Source organism: Protopterus annectens, chromosome 12.part0, assembly GCF_019279795.1.
Source record: "Protopterus annectens isolate FY-2018-M chromosome 12.part0, PAN1.0, whole genome shotgun sequence".
NCBI classification, from domain to species: domain Eukaryota; kingdom Metazoa; phylum Chordata; order Ceratodontiformes; family Protopteridae; genus Protopterus; species Protopterus annectens.
Genome location: NC_056746.1, coordinates 1,240,589,252 through 1,240,605,606, shown reverse-complemented (window position 1 = coordinate 1,240,605,606; position 16,355 = coordinate 1,240,589,252).

Here is a 16,355-nt window from a genome sequence, read left to right as displayed (position 1 = left end):
TCTTCATTTCATAATATCTCACGGATCAAAAGCATATTGTTCTGCATTTTATCCTGTTACAGGTAACAGTAGCATATTGTTCTGCATTTCATACAGTGTTACATGTATGAGTAGCATATTTTTCTGCATTTCATACAATGTTACATGTATGAGTAGCATATTATTCTGCATTTTATTGTGTTACATGTATCAGTAGCATATTGTTCTGCATTTTATTGTTTTATATGTTTCAGTAGCATATTCTTCTGCGTTTCATACAGTGTTACATGTATCAGTAGCATATTTTTCTGCATTTCGTACAGTGTTACATGTATCAGAAGCATATTGTTTTGCATTTTATCATATTAAATGTATCAGTAGCATATTGTTCTGCATTTTATAGTGTTACATGTATCAGAAACATTGTTCTGCATTTTATTGTGTTACATGTAGCAATAGCATATTGTTTTGTATTTTATCATGTTACATGTAGCAGTAGCTGTATTTTATACAGTGTTACATGTATCAGTAGCATATTGTTCTGCATTTTAAAGTGTTACATGTATCATTCGCTTATTGTTCGGCATTTCATCATGTTACATGTATCAGTAACTGCATTTCATAGTGTTACTTGTATCAAAAGCATATTGTTCTGCATGTCATAGTGGTACATTTATCAGAAGCATATTGTTCTGCATTTCATAGTGTTACATGTATGAGTAGCATATTTTTCTGCATTTCATTATGTGTTACATGTATCAGTAGCATATTGTGCTGCATTTTATCATGTTATATGTATCAGTAGCATATTTTTCTGCATTTCATACAGTGTTACATGTATCAGTAGCATAATGTTCTGCATTTCATACAGTTTTACTTGTATTAGAAGCATATTGTTCTGCATTTTATAATATTACATGCATCTGTAGCATACTATTCTGCATTTTATCATGTTACATGCAACAGTATCATATAGTTCTACAGTTTATCATGTTACATTTAACAGATGCCTATTATTCTGCATTTTATCATGTTACATGTATCAGAAGAATATTGTTTTGCTTTTTATCATGTTACATGTAACAGTTTTATCATGTTAGATGTAGCAGTAGCATATTATTCTGCATTTTCTACAGTGTTATATGTATTAGTAGCATATTGTTCTGCAATTTATCATGTTACATGTCAGTAGCATATTGTTCTGCATTTCATAGTGTTACATGTATCAGTAGCATATTGTTTTGCATTTTATCATGTTACATGTATCAGTAGCATATTGTTCTGAATTTTATCATGTTACATGTATCAGTAGCGTACAGTTTTACATTTCAAATAGTGTTACATGTATCAGTAGCTGCATTTTACAGTGTTACATATATCAGAAGCATATTGTCCTGCATTTTATCGTGTTACATGTATCAGTAGCATATTGTTCTGAATTTCCTTATGTTAGATTATCAGAAGTATATTGTTCTGCATTTTATCATGTTACATGTATCAAAAACATATTGTTCTGAATTTTATTGTGTTACATGTAGCAGCAGCATATTGTTTTGCATTTTATCATGTTACCTGTAGCAGTTGCTATATTTCATACAGTGTTACATGTATCAGTAGCATATTGTTCTGCATTTTATCATGGTACGTGTCAGTAGCATATTGTTCCGCATTTCATACAGTGTTACATGTATCAGTAGCTGCATTTCATAGTGTTGCATATATCAGAAGCATATTGTTCTGCATTTTATCATATTACATGTATCAGTACCATATGGTTCTGCATTTCATAGTGTTACATATATCAGAAGCTGCATTCCATAGTTTTAAATGTATCAGAAGCATATTGTTCTGCATTTTATTGTGTTATATGTATCAGTAGCATATTCTTCTGCATTTCATACAGTGTTACGTGTATCAGAAGCATATTATTCTGCATTTTATCATATTAAATGTATCAGTAGCATATTGTTCTGCATTTTATCATTTTACATGTACCAGTAGCATATTGTTCTGCATTTTATAGTTTTACATGTATCAGAAGCATATTGTTCTGCATTCTATTGTGTTACATGTATCAGTAGTTGCATTTCATAATGTTACATGTATCACTAGCATATTGTTCTGCATTTTATACAGTGTTTCATGTATCGGTAGCTTCTTGTTCTGCATGTTATCATCTTACATGTATCAGTAGCTGCATTTCATTGTGTTGTATGCATCAGTAGCATATTGTTCTGCATTTTATAATGTTACATGTATCAATAGCATATTGTTCTGCAGTTCATGCAGTGTTACATGTATCAATAGCATATTGTTCTGCATTTCATAGTGTTACATGTATCAGAAGCATATTGTTTTCATATATTTCATATAGTGTCACATGTATCAGTATCTTCATTTCATAGTATCTCATGTATCAAAAGCATATTGTTCTGCATTTTATCCTGTTACAAATATCAGTAACATAACGCACTGCATTTCATACAGTGTTACATGTATAAGTAGCATATTTTTCTGCATTTCATACAATTTTACATGTATAAGTAGTATATTATTCTGCATTTTATTGTGTTACATGTAACAGTAGCATATTGTTCTGCATTTTATTGTTTTATATGTTTCAGTAGCATATTCTGCATTTCATACAGTGTTACATGTATCAGTAGCATATTTTTCTGCATTTCGTACAGTGTTACATGTATCAGAAGCATATTGTTCTGCATTTCATCATATTGCATGTATCAGTAGCATATTGTTCTACATTTTATCTTATTACATGTATCAGTATGTTATGGTGTTACATATAGCAGTAGCATATTGTTCTGCATTTTATAGTGTTACATGTATCAGAAACATATTGTTCTGCATTTTATTGAGTTACATGTAGCAGCAGCTGTATTTTAAACAGGGTTACATGCATCATTAGCATATTGTTCGGCATTTCATTGTGTTACATGTATCAGATGCTGCATTCCATAGTTTTACATGTATGAGAAGCATATTCTGCATTTTCTTGTGTTATATGTATCAGTAGCATATTCTTCTGCATTTCATACAGTGTTACATGTATCGTTCTGGATTTTATCATATTACATGTATCAGTAGCATATTGTTCTGCATTTTGTAGTTTTACCTGTATCAGAAACATATTGTTTTGCATTCTATTGTGTTACATGTATCAGTAGCCGCATTTCATAGTGTTACATGTATCAGTAGCATATTGTTCTGCATTTTGTACAGTGTTTCATGTATCAGTAGCTTCTTGTTCTGCATGTTATCATGTTACATGTATCAGTAGCTGCATTTCATTGTGTTATATGTATCAGTAGCATATTGTTCTGCATTTTATAGTGTTACATGTATCAGTAGCATATTGTTCTGTAATTCATGCTGTGTTGCATGTATCAGTAGCATATTGTTTTGCATTTCATAAAGTGTTACATGTATCAAAAGCATATTGTTCTGCATTTTATCATGTTACATGTATGAGTAGCATATTGTTCTGCATTTCATAGTGTTACATGTATCAGAAGCATATTGTTTTCATATATTTCATAAAGTGTCACATGTATCAGCGTATTCATTTCAAAGTATCTCACGTATCAAAAGCATTTTGTTCTGCATTTTATCCTGTTACAGGTCACAGTAGCATATTGTTCTGCATTTAATACAGTGTTACATGTATGAGTAGCATATTTTTCTGCATTTCATACAATGTTACATGTATGAGTAGCATATTATTCTGCATTTTATTGTGTTACATGTATCAGTAGTATATTGTTCTGCATTTTATTGTTTTATATGTTTCAGTAGCATATTCTTCTGCATTTCTTACAGTGTTACATGTATCAGTAGCATATTTTTCTGCATTTTGTAATGCTACATGTATCAGAAGCATATTGTTCTGCATTTTATCATATTACATGTATCAGTAGCATATTCTTCTGCATTTTATAGTGTTACATGTATCAGAAACATAATTTTCTGCATTTTATTGTGTTACATGTAGCAATAGCATATTGTTTTGCATTTTATCATGTTACTTGTAGAAGTAGCTGTATTTTATACAGTGTTACATGTATCAGTAGCATATTGTTCTGCATTTTGTAGTGTTACATGTATTATTCACATATTGTTTGGCATTTCATCATGTTACATATATCAGTAACTGCATTTCATAGTGTTACATGTATCAGAAGCATATTGTTCTGCAAGTCATAGTGGTACATTTAACAGAAGCATATTGTTCTGCATTTCATAGTGTTACATGTATGAGTAGCATATTTTTCTGCATTTCATAATGTGCTACATGTATCAGTAGCATATTGTTCTGCATTTTATCATGTTATATGTATCAGTAGCATATTTTTCTGCATTTCATACAGTGTTGCACATATCAGTAGCATAATGGTCTGCATTTTGAACAGTTTTACATGTATTAAAAGCATATTGTTCTACATTTTATCATATTACATGTATCTGTAGCATACTATTCTGCATTTTATCGTGTTACACGCAACAGTATCATATAGTTCTACAGTTTATCATGTTACATTTAACAGAAGCATATTGTTCTGCATTTTATTGTGTTACATGTATCAGTAGCTTATTGTTCTGCATTTTATCATGTTACATGTATCAGAAGAATATTGTTTTGCTTTTTATCGTGTTACATGTAACGGTAACATATTGTTCTGCATTTTATTGTGTTACATGTAACAGTAGTGTATTATTCTGCATTTTGTACAGTGTTATATGTATTAGTAGCATATTGTTCTGAATTTTATCATGTTACATGTATCAGTAGCATATTGTTCTGCATTTCATAGTGTTACATGTATCAGTAGCATATTGTTCTGCATTTTATCATGTTACATTTATCAGTAGCATATTGTTCTGAATTTTATCATGTTACATCTATCAGTAGCATATAGTTTTGCATTTCAAATAGTGTTACATCTATCAGTAGCTGCATTTCAGTGTTACATATATCAGAAGTATATTGTTCTGCATTTTATGTGCTACATGTATCAATAGCATATTTTTCTGAATTTCGTTATGTTACATGTATCAGAAGTATATTGTTCTGCATTTTATCATGCTACATGTATCAGTAGCATATTCTCCTGCATTTTATCATGTTAAATGTATCAAAAACATATTGTTATGAATTTTATTGTGTTACATGTAGCAGCAGCATATTGTTTTGCATTTTATCATGTTACCTGTAGCAGTTGCTGTATTTCATACAGTGTTACATGTATCAGTAGCATATTGTTCTGCATTTTGTAGTGTTACATGTTTCAGTAGCATATTGTTCTGCATTTTATCGTGTTACATGTATCAGTAGCATATTGTTCTGCATTTCATACAGTGTTACATGTATCAGTTGCTGCATTTCATAGTGTTGCATGTATCAGAAGCATATTGTTCGGCATTTTATCATATTACATGTATCAGTACCATATGGTTCTGCATTTCATAGTGTTACATATATCAGAAGCTGCATTCCATAGTTTTACATGTATCAGAAGCATATTGTTCTGCATTCTATTGTGTTACATGTATCAGTAGCTGCATTTCATAAAGTTGCATGTATCACTAGCATATTGTTTTGCATTTTATACAGTGTTTCATGTATCAGTAGCATATTGTTCAGTGTTTTGTAGTGTTACATGTATCATTCGCATATTGTTCGGCATTTCATCATGTTACATGTATCAGTAACTGCATTTCATAGTGTTACATGTATCAGAAGCATATTGTTCTGCAAGCATAGTGGTACATTTATCAGAAGCATATTGTTCTGCATTTCATAGTGTTACATGTATGAGTAGCATATTTTTCTGCATTTCATACAGTGAGCATGTATCAGTAGCATAATGTTTATTTTTTATTTATTTATTTTATTTTACAAATGTAAAATAAAATAAATAAAAATAAAATAAATTGTTCTGCATTTTATCATGCTACATGTATCAGTAGCATATTCTCCTGCATTTTATCATGTTACATGTATCAAAAACATATTGTTCTGAATTTTATTGTGTTACATGTAGCAGCAGCATATTGTTTTGCATTTTATCATGTTACCTGTAGCAGTTGCTGTATTTCATACAGTATTACATGTATCAGTAGCATATTGTTCTGCATTTTGTAGTGTTACATGTATCAGTAGAATATTGTTCTGCATTTTATCATGTTACATGTATCAGTAGCATATTGTTCTGCATTTCATAGTGTTGCATATATCAGAAGCTGCATTCCATAGCTTTACATGCATCAGAAGCATATTGTTCTGCATTTTATTATGTTATATGTATCAGTAGCTTATTCTTCTGCATTTCATACAGTGTTACGTGTATCAGAAGCATATCATTCTGCATTTTATCATGTTATATGTATCAGTAGCATATTGTTCTGCATTTCATACAGTGTTACATGTATCAGAAGAATATTGTTCTGCATTTTATTGTGTTACATGCAACAGTATCATATAGTTCTATAGTTTATCATGTTACATTTAACAGAAGCATATTGTTCTGCATTTTATTGTGTTACATGTATCAGTAGCTTATTGTTCTGCATTTTATCATGTTACATGTATCAGAAGAATATTGTTTTGCTTTTTATCATGTTACATGTAACAGTAACATATTGTTCTGCATTTTATTGTGTTACATGTAACAGTAGTGTATTATTCTGCATTTTGTACAGTGTTATATGTATTAGTAGCATATTGTTCTGAATTTTATCATGTTACATGTATCAGTAGCATATTGTTCTGCATTTCATAGTGTTACATGTATCAGTAGCATATTGTTCTGCATTTTATCATGTTACATTTATCAGTAGCATATTGTTCTGAATTTTATCATGTTACATCTATCAGTAGCATATAGTTTTGCATTTCAAATAGTGTTACATCTATCAGTAGCTGCATTTCATAGTGTTACATATATCAGAAGTATATTGTTCTGCATTTTATGTGCTACATGTATCAATAGCATATTTTTCTGAATTTCGTTATGTTACATGTATCAGAAGTATATTGTTCTGCATTTTATCATGCTACATGTATCAGTAGCATATTCTCCTGCATTTTATCATGTTAAATGTATCAAAAACATATTGTTATGAATTTTATTGTGTTACATGTAGCAGCAGCATATTGTTTTGCATTTTATCATGTTACCTGTAGCAATTGCTGTATTTTATACAGTGTTACATGTATCAGTAGCATATTGTTCTGCATTTTGTAGTGTTACATGTTTCAGTAGCATATTGTTCTGCATTTTATCGTGTTACATGTATCAGTAGCATATTGTTCTGCATTTCATACAGTGTTACATGTATCAGTTGCTGCATTTCATAGTGTTGCATGTATCAGAAGCATATTGTTCGGCATTTTATCATATTACATGTATCAGTACCATATGGTTCTGCATTTCATAGTGTTACATATATCAGAAGCTGCATTCCATAGTTTTACATGTATCAGAAGCATATTGTTCTGCATTCTATTGTGTTACATGTATCAGTAGCTGTATTTCATAATGTTGCATGTATCACTAGCATATTGTTTTGCATTTTATACAGTGTTACATGTATCAGTAGCATATTGTTCAGCGTTTTGTAGTGTTACATGTATCATTCGCATATTGTTCGGCATTTCATCATGTTACATGTATCAGTAACTGCATTTCATAGTGTTACATGTATCAGAAGCATATTGTTCTGCAAGTCATAGTGGTACATTTATCAGAAGCATATTGTTCTGCATTTCATAGTGTTACATGTATGAGTAGCATATTTTACTGCATTTCATAATGTGTTACATGTATCAGTAGCGTATTGTTCTGCATTTTATTCTGTTATATGTATCAGTAGCATATTGTTTAAATTTCATATAGTGTCACATGTATCAGTAACTTCATTTCATAGTAACTCATGTATCAAAAGCATATTGTTCTGCATTTTATCCTGTTACAAATATCAGTAGAATAATGTTCTGCATTTCATAGAGTGTTACATGTATAAGTAGCATATTGTTCAGCATTTCATACAATGTTACATGTATGAGTAGCATATTATTCTGCATTTTATTGTGTTACATGTATCAGTAGTATATTGTTCTGCATTATATCATGTTAAATGTATCAGTAGCATATTGTTCTGCATTTCATAGTGTTACATCTATCAGTAGCTGCATTTCATAGTGTTGCATGTATCAGAAGCATATTGTTCAGCATTTTATCATATTACATGTATAAGTACCATATGGTTCTGCATTTCATAGTGTTATATGTATCAGAAGCTGCATTCCATAGTTTTACATGAATCAAAAGCATATTGTTCTGCATTGTATTGTGTTATATGCATCAGTAGCGTATTTATCTGCATTTTATAGAGTGTTACATGTATCAGTAGCATATTGTTCTGCATTTAATCATGTTATATGTATCAGTAGCATATTGTTCTGCATTTCATACAGTGTTACATGTATCAGAAGAATATTGTTCTGCATTTTATCTTTATACATGTATCAGTAGCATATTGCTCTGCATTTTATTGTGTTACATGCAACAGTATCATATAGTTCTACAATTTATCATGTTACATTTAACAGAAGCATATTGTTCTGCATTTTATCGTATTACATGTATCAGAAGAATATTGTTTGCTTTTTATCATGTTACATGTAACAGCAACATATTGTTGTGCATTTTATCGTGTTACATGTAGCAGTAGCATATTATTTTGCATTGTATACAGTGTTATATGTATTAGTAGCATATTGTTCTTCATTTCATATAGTGTTACATGTATCAGTAGCTGCATTTTATAGTGTTACATGTATCAGTAGCATATTGTTCTGCATTTTATCATGTTACATGTATCAGTAGCATATTCTTCTGCATTTCATAGTGTTACATGTATGAGTATCATATTTTTCTGCATTTCACAATGTGTTACATGTATCGGTAGCTTAATGTTCTGCATTTTATCGTGTTACATGTATCAGTAGCATATTGTTCTGCGTTTTGTAGTGTTTAATGTATCATTAGCATATTTTCTGCATTTCATCATGTTACATGTATCAGTAGCTGCATTTCATAGTGTTACATGTATCAGAAGCATATTGCTCTGCATGTTGCAGTGTTACATCTATCAGAAGCATATTGTTCTGCATTTCATAGTGTTACATGTATGAGTAGCATATTTTACTGCATTTCATAATGTGTTACATGTATCAGTAGCGTATTGTTCTGCATTTTATCATGTTACATGTATCAGTAGCATATTGTTCTGCATTTCATACAGTATTACATGTATCAGTAGCTGCATTTCATAGTTTTGCATGTATCAAAGCATATTGTTTGGCATTTTATCATATTACATGTATCAGTTCCATATGGTTCTGCATTTCATAGTGTTACAAGTAGCAGAAGCTGCATTCATATTTTTCTGCATTTCATACAATGTTACATGTATGAGTAGCATATTATTCTGCATTTTATTGTGTTACATGTATCAGTAGTATATTGTTCTGCATTTTATCGCGTTACATGTATCACTAGTATATTGTTCTGCATTTCATAGTGTTACATCTATCAGTAGCCGCATTTCATAGTGTTGCATGTATCAGAAGCATATCATTCTGCATTTTATCATGTTATATGTATCAGTAGCATATTGTTCTGCATTTCATACAGTGTTACATGTATCAGAAGAATATTGTTCTGCATTTTATTGTGTTACATGCAACAGTATCATATAGTTCTACAGTTTATCATGTTACATTTAACAGAAGCATATTGTTCTGCATTTTATTGTGTTACATGTATCAGTAGCATATTGTTCTGCATTTTATCGTATTACATGTATCAGAAGAATATTGTTTGCTTTTTATTATGTTACATGTAACAGTAACATATTGTTGTGCATTTTATCGTGTTACATGTAGCAGTAGCATATTATTTTGCATTGTATACAGTGTTATGTGTATTAGTAGCATACTGTTCTTCATTTCATATAGTGTTACATGTATCAGTAGCTGCATTTTATAGTGTTACATGTATCAGTAGCTTAATGTTCTTTATTTTATCGTGTTACATGTATCAGTAGCATATTGTTCTGCATTTTGTAGTGTTAAATGTATCATTAGCATATTTGTCCGCATTTCACAATGTTACATGTATCAGTAGCTGCATTTCATAGTGTTACATGTATCAGAAGCATATTGCTCTGCATGTTGTAGTGTTACATCTATCAGAAGCATATTGTTCTGCATTTCATAGTGTTACATGTATGAGTAGCATATTTTACTGCATTTCATAATGTGTTACATGTATCAGTAGCGTATTGTTCTGCATTTTATTCTGTTATATGTATCAGTAGCATATTGTTTTCATATATTTCATATAGTGTCACATGTATCAGTAACTTCATTTCATAGTAACTCATGTATCAAAAGCATATTGTTCTGCATTTCATAGTGTTACATCTATCAGTAGCCACATTTCATAGTGTTGCATGTATCAGAAGCATATTGTTCAGCATTTTATCATATTACATGTATCAGTACCATATGGTTCTGCATTTCTTAGTGTTATATGTATCAGAAGCTGCATTCCATAGTTTTACATGAATCAAAAGCATATTGTTCTACATTTTATTGTGTTATATGTATCAGTAGTATATTTATCTGCATTTCATACAGTGTTACATGTATCAGTAGCATATTGTTCTGCATTTTATCATGTTATATGTATCAGTAGCATATTGTTCTGCATTTCATACAGTGGTACATGTATCAGAAGAATATTGTTCTGCATTTTATCATTATACATGTATCAGTAGCTTATTGCTCTGCATTTTATTTTGTTACATGCAACAGTATCATATACTTCTACAGTTTATCATGTTACATTTAACAGAAGCATATTGTTCTCCATTTTATTGTGTTACATGTATCAGTACCATATTGTTCTGCATTTTATCGTATTACATGTATCAGAAGAATATTGTTTGCTTTTTATTGTCTTACATGTAACAGTAACATATTGTTGTGCATTTTATCGTGTTACATGTAGCAGTAGCATATTATTTTGCATTGTATACAGTGTTATATGTATTAGTAGCATATTGTTCTTCATTTCATATAGTGCTACATGTATCAGTAGCTGCATTTTATAGTGCTATATGTATCAGAAGCATATTGTTCTGCATTTTATCATGTTACATGTATCAGTAACATATTGTTCTGCATTTCATAGTGTTACATGTATGAGTATCATATTTTTCTGCATTTCACAATGTGTTACATGTATCAGTAGCTTAATGTTCTGCATTTTATCATGTTACATGTATCAGTAACATATTGTTCTGCATTTTGTAATGTTAAATGTATCATTAGCATATTTTTCTGCATTTCATCATGTTACATGTATCAGTAGCTACATTTCATAGTGTTACATGTATCAGAAGCATATTGCTCTGCATGTTGTAGTGTTACACCTATCAAAAGCATATTGTTCTGCATTTCATAGTGTTACGTGTATGAGTAGCATATTTTACTGCATTTCATAATGTGATACATGTATCAGTAGCGTATTGTTCTGCATTTTATCGTGTTACATGTATCAGTAGCATATTGTTCTGCATTTCTTACAGTGTTACATGTATCAGTAGCTGCCTTTCATAGTTTTGCATGTATCAGAAGCATATTGTTCGGCATTTTATCGTATTACATGTATCAGTTCCATATGGTTCTGCATTTCATAGTGTTACACGTAGCAGAAGCTGCATTCCATAGTTTTTCATGTAGCAGCAGCATATTGTTTTACATTTTATCATGTTACCTGTAGCAGTTGCTATATTTCATACAGTGTTACATGTATCAGTAGCGTATTGTTCTGCATTTTATCATGGTACGTGTCAGTAGCATATTGTTCCGCATTCCATACAGTGTTACATGTATCAGTAGCTGCATTTCATAGTGTTGCATATATCAGAAGCATATTGTTCTGCATTTTATCATATTACATGTATCAGTACCATATGGTTCTGCATTTCATAGTGTTACATATATCAGAAGCTGCATTCCATAGTTTTAAATGTATCAGAAGCATATTGTTCTGCATTTTATTGTGTTATATGTATCAGTAGCATATTCTTTTACATTTCATACAGTGTTACATGCATCAGAAACATATACATACATACAGTGGATGCTGCTGCTAGTTAACCTGTATTTGCATACCTATATTCACTTTTTTATACCCTCAGTGTTTTCTTTTGTACCTTCCTCTCTTTCCTAAGCATTGCTCTAAAATAATCTCCCTCCTCTTTTTTTTTCTTGTAGCCCTACAGGACTCTCCCCTGCATTTTTTCTTGTGGCCACAGTACCAGCTACAGTGTGTTGTGTATCCTAACATCTGCACCCATAACCATCGGTCTAGGAACCAACAAACAGTTTAATCAAAGCGTCCCTTGGAAGTATGTGTCCCTGTAGAATGTGCTATATGATGAACTAGTGTTTTGGTTAATGTTAGAGTGAATTAGTGCTCCCCTGCTAACTACCACATAAAGCAGATGCCAGCAGCCCCTGTTCTATCTCTACAGCTACCCTCAGCCTTTATACTGTTCCTGTGCTATTCTACCATTCTTACTCCCCCCCAGACCTTAAGCCCATACCCGCTCTCACTGCATTTCTGCCTATTCTTACTGACTATAGTCTCCCACTTACTACCTTGAAGATACTACTACTACTACTACTATCTCTACTTTGTTTTCCCCTGCTCCTCACTGCTAGTATATATTCTCTCCCCCTCCTTTTCTCTCACTGTCTAGTCCATCTCAGCCTTTCCGCTCTGACTTTCTGTAAGTATAGCTGTCTATGTAATTTGTGCTCTGTGTGGTCCTCCAAACCTCTCTGCTCTTATATGTATGCCAACTATTCTCTTAGCAATACTATATACTCACCATCTACTTGCCCTCTACTCTCCTGATTGTTTCCAGGCAGACCTGCCTTCTACCTTCCTTTTGCGCTTCCCGCTCCATTCGCCCTGCGGGCTCACTCCGCTCCCCTACCCTGCCCCCAATTCCCACCCGCCCTCAGTACATCTATCCTTATACCTAATAAGCCACTCCCTCCACCCACACCCTCCAGCCTCACCTAATTAACTCATCACTTATAACCCACCAATTACTCACTCCTATCTCACCTACTCTCCTGCTTAACCTATCTACTTCACATAAACTCATAGTTCTTAAACAACTATCACTATTACCTCCCTAACATAGATACACTGCTGGAGTATTACTCTTGATGTACATCATGTATACTTAACCATTAACCTTTACAACTATGTTACTACTACCTATCTGCCTTTCCTACATACACTATCTCACCAGACCTCTATATACCAATCACACTCCCCCATCCCATTCTACCACCTTCACACCCTTACAACTAATTCACTCCTCATTCTTCATATCCCCTAACCTCTACTCCCATAACAATTCCTTGCTCTTCAACTACAAATTCCTATCACACCCTAGAACCACTATTCAAATAGACACCACTCCCAACCCAACACACTCCTCCAACTTCAAACCCAATACCAAGTTTCTTAAGCACCTCTCTTACCTCATACACCACACTATCTCCATACTTACCTCTGGAGATATACACCCAAATCCAGGCCCTTCTGCCACTCCCATCTCTCCCTCCCCATCTCCTGTTCCCCACTCAATTAGTAGGCCCCTCCACTTCACTGCACTGAATGCCCAAAGCATATGTAATAAAATCCCACAACTTCATGCCTGGCTCTATCATAACAAACCTGATTTTCTTTCCATATCAGAATCATGGCTCAAGCCACACATTAAAGACTCAGAACTTACTCCACCTAACTACAGTATTATCAGACATGATAGAACTCATAAAAAAGGAGGAGGTGTATGTCTCCTCTTCCACTCGTCCCTCTCAGTCACCCCCTACTCTAAACCTGTCCCCAATTTTGGAAAAGCTGAATTACTTTTAACCCTTCTTCAAGTAAACAAACAAAAATCCATCTGCATAGCCACTCTTTACATCCCTCCTGGGGATAATATCCCTCTCCTAGAAGACATTCTCTCCTGGCTCTCATCCAATATCACAAATGAAACTATAATCCTTGGAGATGTTAACATTAACTGGGAAAAGATACAATCCCCATCCAAATCCATCAATATAAATCTTTATAACTTCACACAACTTATTAACTCCCCAACCAGACCCTCCAAAGACCTCATATCTGGCAGCACCTTAGACTGGATTCTAGTTTCCCACCCACACTACTACTCCAAGAGTGGTACCCTTCCTGATCCACTTGGAGACCATCTCCCCACATTTGCCCTTCGCCTTCCCTTCTTCCTTCAAATATCCCACTCCTACATCACTACTCGCCTTTTAAAAGACTTTAACCACAATGCTTTCTCCGACACTCTAAAAAGCACCAACTGGAATCCATTAAGAACTCTATCCCTTGATAACGCAGTTACTTACTTCAATACAACTTTCCTAGGCTTGCTTAACTCCTTTGCTCCATTAAGAACTAAACGCATAAAAAGTAAATTCGTCCCTTGGCTAACTAGGAACACCCTAATTACGATGCGAAATCGTGATAAAGCCTGGAACCACTATCTCAAAACAAAAACTTCCATTTCCTTTAATGAATACAAAATACTTCGCAACAAAGCAAAAAAACTCATTAACACCGACCGCAAAGCTTATTTTTCCACTCTCCAAAATAAACACAACAATAAACCCAAGAAATTCTGGGGTGGTATCTCTTCCCTTCTAAACCCAGGTAGAAAAGAAAACCCATGCCCTGACCCAAATGCCTCAGACTCAGATCTAGCTACCCAATTTAACTCATTCTTTATTGACTCCATCTCTAAATTAACATCATCCTTTACCACAAAGCTTTCAGCATCCCAGCAACCTCCTCAGAACCCCTTCTCTCAAAACTTCAATACCTCCCAATGTCCTCACTTCAACACAAACCCTATTCCCATCTCTACTATAAAAAAACTTCTTCAAAAACTAAAACCATGTTCTAATGCTCCCGATGAAATACCCTCCTTCTTCCTAAAAACTGCTGCAGAAGCCATAGCCTACCCTATCAGCATCCTAATAAATCAATCTATTTCTGAATGCAGGCCTACATTATTCCACTCCACAAAGGTGGCAATAATAATGACATCTCCAACTTCCGTCCCATCGCTATCCTATCCCCCATCTCTAAAGTTCTCGAAAAATGCTTCCACCTACAACTCCTACCCTATCTCATCAATAATAACCTACTAACTCCCACTCAACATGGATTCCGTCCTGGCCATAGTACTACCACAGCTCTCCTCTCCATCCTTGAAACTGTAAACAAGGCCCGTGACTCTGGTCTCATCGTTTCCACCCTCCTCTTAGACCTCTCTAAAGCATTCAACACCATCTCTCATAACCTTCTTCTTACTAAGCTCTCCAAACTACACTTATCCCACTCCTCTATTAACTGGTTCACCAGCTACTTATCAGATAGGCAACAAGCAGTCAAGTGGAAAAAAGCAATTTCCCCTTTTCAATTCACAGCCACTGGTGTACCCCAAGGCTCAATTCTAGGACCCCTTCTATTTAACATCTTCATCAATGACTTCCACCAGGCCATCCCTCACTCTAAACTTGTTCAATACGCAGATGATGCAACAATAATCTGCTCTTCCTCCTGCTCATCTACACTAATGAAACTTACCCAAGAAGCATTCTCTGCTACAGAACTATGGATGCTTCAGAATCATTTAGCACTAAATGCTAATAAGACTAAACTGATGTTATTTTCCCCCTCCAGAAACTTGAAACTGTCTCTACTGTCAAACTCTTGGGTATCCTAATTGATGACCAACTAAAGTTTGACAACCATTTGCAGGCAAATATCAAAAAAACTCACAAAAATTAGGCATGCTTTACTGCCATTACCAATTTATCTCTCCCCCCACCAGGCTCACTCTTACAAACACTTACCTAACCCCATCCCTACTATATGGAGCCTCTATCCTTACCAACCTGCACTCCTCCCTCAAATCTAAACTCTCCTCCTGCTACTATAAGATTGCAAAATTCGCAACTGGCCACAGATCCAACACCCATCACTGTACCTCCCTACACCAACTGAAATGGCTGGAACTTCCCAATTATCTCATCTATACACAACTCATCCAAGCACATAAACTTATATTTAATGCCTCTCTCTGCCCCTCCCTCATTTCAACCTTTAAAATGCATCTTCCTAACAGATGCCTACGATCCAACCAACAAAATCTAATTGAACTGC